Below are 6,000 nucleotides of genomic sequence, written 5' to 3'. Positions count from 1 at the left end.
TTGCATTATGACTAGCGGTCCTCTTTTTCTATTATGACTAGCGAGCCTTTTTTTCTATTATGACTAGCGGTCCTTTTTTCTATTATGACTAGCGAGCCTTTTTTTCTATTATAACTAGCGGTCCTCTTTTTCTATTTTGACTAGCGAACCTTTTTTTTTTTATTATGACTAGCGGACCTTATGACTAATGAACCCTTTTTCTTATGACTATTTAACCCTTTGTTTTATTTATGACTAGCGAACTCATGGTATAGGAAACTACACGTTATGACTAGCGACCCTTATGACTTATGAACCTTATGACTAGCGACCCTTATGACTAGCGACGTGTAACCGACGTTTTGACCCCTTAATGACCTTTGACCTCAATGAAAAAAAACCTTATGTACAATCGACAAAATGCATTGTTCCAATTTTAATTAAAAAAGTCTACTATGTTTAGTTGTCGAGATAAAAATTCTTAAAATTATTTAGCTAAAAACAGGAAGTGACCCCTTAATGACCTTTGACCCCAAAATAAAAATACCATACATACATCAGGTAACACTGATTCATGTATGATGATTATATTACTCTGGTCTGTTTACATTTTGAGATAAACAATTTTTTTTAATTTTTGATAATTTTGATTTTTGACCGGAAGTAAGCCCTTAATGACCTTTGACCCCAAAACTGTAGGCATCCTAAAGACCCTAGCTAGTAGCGATGCATGTGTGCTAATGGCGACTCTCTGCTATGTAATTTGTAAAGACAGTGATTTTTTGAATATTTTTTACAAATTTTCAGACTTTTACCGGAAGTGATCCCTTATTGACCTTTGATCCCAATTCTGTTAACAACTTTTAGACACTGGCCATAGATGATGCCTGTGTGCAAGTGACGTTACGATGCTATGTAATCTGTGGAAGAAGAAGCATTTTTAGTGAAAATCCAAGTTTTGACCATTGACCGGAAGTGGATGACATTTGACCAGAAGTTGATCATGTGACATCTGTGGCACCACCAAACGGTTCTACTGACCAAGTATGGTCAACATGCCTGAAAGCATGTGGCTACGATGGCTGATCATAATGTTGACAGAAGAAGAAGAAAGAACGCGGTAAAAAGAATGCACAGTGCCGATGGCGGCTGTGCAAATAGAAGAGAAAAGGGAGGAAAGGAGGAGAGAAAAGGATAAATTGACGTAATTGACTGTAGGCCCATGCCTAAAAAAACGCACAGTTGGGTCGATTGCTAGTGATTTAGTGAGATCAAGTATGTGTTGATGGCATTCTTTTTGGAATTTGATCTACTTCCAAGTTGAATAAACTGCTATAAAGGAAATTTGGCCTATGTTGGACATTCATTTTGCCTATTGTTTGATCAAACTCCCTGTCTAAAATGATGGGTGGGTGGATAGTTAGCTCAGAAACTGTTGAGATCTTTGATTGGGATAAGAGTACCTACCATCATCTTCTGTGAGATCCTGCATGAAACCTTTCCTCAAAGTAGATCTGAATTCTTTCAAAACACATCTCACAACTTCACTGCTTTCTGGTCTCTGGGTGCGATCTTGATGCCAGCATTTCTCCATCAGCTCCCTCAAGAATTGGGGACAATCATCAGGAATCTTGGGGCGAAGACCATTTACCATAACCTGGTAGGTCACCGTCTCATTTCTCATACCTTTGTATGGTCTCTCACATGATACCATTTCCCAGACGATGATTCCAAAAGCAAATATATCAGCCTTTGGGGATAGTTGCAAGTCCATAAAAAGCTCGGGTGGTTGCCATCTTACACTTCCTTTGGTACTTTCGGTTGTTTTGGTACTGGTAAGGTCTTTTGCTATTCCAAAGTCACAGATCTTTAAGACACCATCAGCAGTTATGATACAATTGGGCGATTTCAAATCGCGATGTGCCACATCATTTTTCTTGAGGTAGTCAACACCACGGGCTAAGTCAAAAATCCATTGATGAAGAAGATTTTCTGGAAGTGTGTCTTTATCTTTGAGATAGTCATACAAAGATCCTTTAGCAGCAAATTCAGTTACAATAACCACATGTTCTTTTTCTATAACGGTATCATAATACCTGATGATATTCTTGTGATCAAGTTTCTTGAGGAAGTCAATCTCACGTTTTTGTTGGCCTGTGATTTCTCCATCAAATCTGATCTTCTTTGCAGCAGCTTCAATGGTGCCAAATTCTTTAGACTTCCATGTGCATCTATAGACTGTTCCACTTGCTCCATGCCCTAAGCACTCATGATAAGTTAAACTAGCACCCATCAAGATCTAAAAAGAGATACAGGTATTTGTTTTTAGTTAATTTCATATGAATGAGAACAGTTAACAGTTAAAATTAAGGCACAGCTTTGCTGTCTTCAATGTTGTTCATAATTTTTTTCAGACCATAAAAAACCTTGACAAAGTGCACACAAGACTGTAGTTGGGATTGACGATGGGTTTGTGCTGGCTACTGGTCCAGAATACCCATTTTATATACTACTGGAGGGACCCTTCATTTTGTATCTATCAGTGCTTATGGGTTAAGTGTTAGTTATTGGTTCGGATTAGGGTTGTTGTCAAGTAGAATTTTCATTGTCGACAATCATCAAATCTCAAGATCCGATGTTGACAAGTTGTCGACAAAGCAATACATCAATAAAGTCCAAATATTAAGTTCAGAGACCACATTATGCGTTGTTTATTTACGAGGGGCAGTCAGTATGTTTTAAGAGTGGACTCGTGACGTCATATGTGGATTGTTTTCATGGCATTTCTCAATGATTACATAAACACTGTACCTTTGTCTTTCAAACAACACATGCCAAAATTATATCACACACATGATTACGTAATAGCATTAGCATACAATCAATGGTCTAGAGTCACTGGTGAAATTGAGTCGTTTTTGTTAAGTGAAATAAGAGGCTGAAATGAGGTATTGTTGTATTTTTTATATTTTCTCGGGAAATAAAGAATGGAGGATGCTGCCTTTTGGAACAGCAATAGAACACAAACTACCAGTTCATTAAACCATGTTTGTTGGGCTGTAAAGGTTTTAGTTTGTTTAAAATGCATGGTCAAATATGTCTTATTTTTGACAAAAACAAGGCTTTTCTTTCTATACAAATCTTGATATTGCCAAAAATAGCAAACGTGGAAATTTAATTTTTTTTTGGCCAGTTCTGTTGACTAATCTCCAAAAATTAAAACGGAGTCTCCCTAGAAAATATTTGAACTGTGATTAAAATATAACTGTTATTCTACCATTGTTACATTTATACAAAAAGTAGTGGTACAGAGAGAGAGGCCATCGTTTTAATAAGAAATTTATTTTTAAAACTTTTCTGTTCATTTCAGGTTGAGAACATCCATAAAAATTCATATAAATATTTAAATTCAAATTTTCATAGCATTTTGTAATATTTTAGGCCCTATTTACATGGAATTTTGCCATTTTCGTGCATTTCCACCATGTTGTATCGGTCATCCTACCTACGCATGCATGAGATTATTGTTTGATTTGCACCAGTTATCATCGCACTGAGTACTAACTCTCACACGTGACCAGTCATTATATTTTAGTCTGTTTCATTTTGGAGATAATTAATTTCATTTGTAATAACTACTTTTTCATTAACGCCATTTTTGCAGAATAATTTTGCTTCCATTCAAGCCCTAAAGTTGTTGAAGTTTCCAGACGTCCCATTTCCACCACAGTTTAATGACAAGTTTCATATTTTACCAAATGCAAACTGAGGACCTAATGTTTATTCCTGCCAAAAACTAGCCTTATGCCCCTTGTACTTTTTCTGTTCTTGGACATTGTAAACACGTGTCTTTGCTGTAATTTAAAAGGCCCGCCTTTTTGCGTGATTTGGCAGTGTCCCTAGTATATTGATTTTATGCTAATGCTGTTACGTAATCATGTGTATGATATAATTTTTACATGTGTTGTTTGAAAGACAAAGGTACAGTGTTTATGTAATCATTGAGAAATGCCATGAAAACAATCCACATATGACGTCACGAGTCCACTCTTAAAACATACTGACTGCCCCTCGTACATCAAAATATTACTGTCAAATACACATAATCATATAATCATAATCATATCGGTAACTCGCCATTACAAAATGAAGTCTATTGATCCACCCTATCATTGTAAAGTTACTCAATTATTACTTTCTTTTTATATACCTAGAAGTTATTTCATGGTCAATAATTGTAATCTTAAGCTTATCTCTAATATTTTTAATGACTAGTCTTTGTCGATAATTAGCCCATGCTTGTCAACAATCGGGAAAGCTGGGAAAAATTGCTTTGTCGACAATATTGTCGACAACAGCCTTGTCGACAACAACCCTAGTTCGGATACATGATTTGTTCAGGATTTTATTAACTTGTTTGGCTTATATTTGTGAAAAAATGAGACTCGTAACATTGTGTATTGATATAGAATTACATGCATGCAGTTTGCGCAACAGTTTATGTCAAAGGTCACTTCCGGTTTGCATATTCATGAGGAGGGTGTGGCTAATAAATAAGCATATATTCAGATATGCTAATTACCCAGCAAACACAAAACGTTTTTGACATCATTCGCAAAAGGTTAGAAAAGGCCAGAAAACGTTTAAATGTTGGGTTATATATATAAAAGACATATAAATGGTATAACAAAGTTTTCATAACATTCAAAAATATTTGTTGACAACTTACTGCAAATATTCTAATATAATGTTATTTTTAAAAGTGTCAACAAAATATTTGGCAAAAAATGTTTGCAATTTTACAATAACATTTGGAAAACATTTTTGAAATATTGTTGTAGTGTGTTTTTATACAAAACATTTTAAAATGTTTACATGACCTTTATATATACAGGGTGTCCCAGAAAAAATATGGGCCGAATGAATTAGGACATAAGTCGAGAAATAGACACCAAAATCCAAAAATCTAAAAATCAATATGTAGCCCATCTTATTCTGCATCTTATACGTTAATTTTACTGGAATCGGTTGACTGATTGTGAAGAAATGAGTGATTACATAACGCATGCCTCAATTCACTTCATTCCAAGTTTGAAAGAAAGATAATTCACCACAATGCGCACTGGTGGTTAACACTGTCAATGGGCTTCATATTGTGTTCCAGTGAACTCCGTTTCGTTCTTTTTAAACAATCTGTTTCTTTCAAAACATCTAATTAGGTTTTGTTCAAATTTGAAAACCTGCACGATATTGAAATGAAAGCTTGCATGTAAGATGATGCTCGGTAGTTGTAAATATCTTTTTTTTCGTTAATGTTGATATAAATGTTGCATAAAGAAATTTTAAAAATAAAACAATTACCCGAAATTGAAACTTTGTATCCACCCTTCTATGAGATGTATCGGAGTCAAACTTGGTATTATCGCTAAGAGTTCATTTATTTTGTTTTGTTCTTTGAATACCCTTATTTTACAGATATGTGTATAAAGGAGCAGACATTCAAGCAAAAACAACTACAGACATGATACTTGATCATTAAGTCAAATAAGTAGGGAAATGAGTTAATGGCCAGTAAAGTTGACCAAATGAGCAGTGAATGACTAAATGAGCAGTGGAATGAGCCAATGAGATATTTGATATTTAGGCCTAATCATCTTTATATTACTAGTTTATTTTAGTCACTGTCTGTTGTACACCCCACACACCCCTACCAGACACACATCAAATGTTTCAATTATGTCAAAATACACTAATTGCATCAAAATGCATCGATGGTGGAAATGACATTTTAATTCAATGACATTTTATTTTTATTTCAAACATTCAGGAATATGGAAGTCACACGATCCTCATAAGGTGGAAAACTAGCCACCCCTTGCTTGATCCATTAGCCACACCCATCTTGTGCATATTCAGATATGCTAATTAGCCATATCCACCTCATGAAATGTCATGCCCACCACCTAATTATTATGCAAACTGAAAGTGACCTTTGACCCAAACCAGAAGTGGGGACATCTA

The sequence above is a fragment of the Amphiura filiformis genome, chromosome 4, assembly GCF_039555335.1.
Source record: "Amphiura filiformis chromosome 4, Afil_fr2py, whole genome shotgun sequence".
NCBI lineage: Eukaryota > Metazoa > Echinodermata > Ophiuroidea > Amphilepidida > Amphiuridae > Amphiura > Amphiura filiformis.
This window is presented reverse-complemented; position numbering follows the sequence as displayed.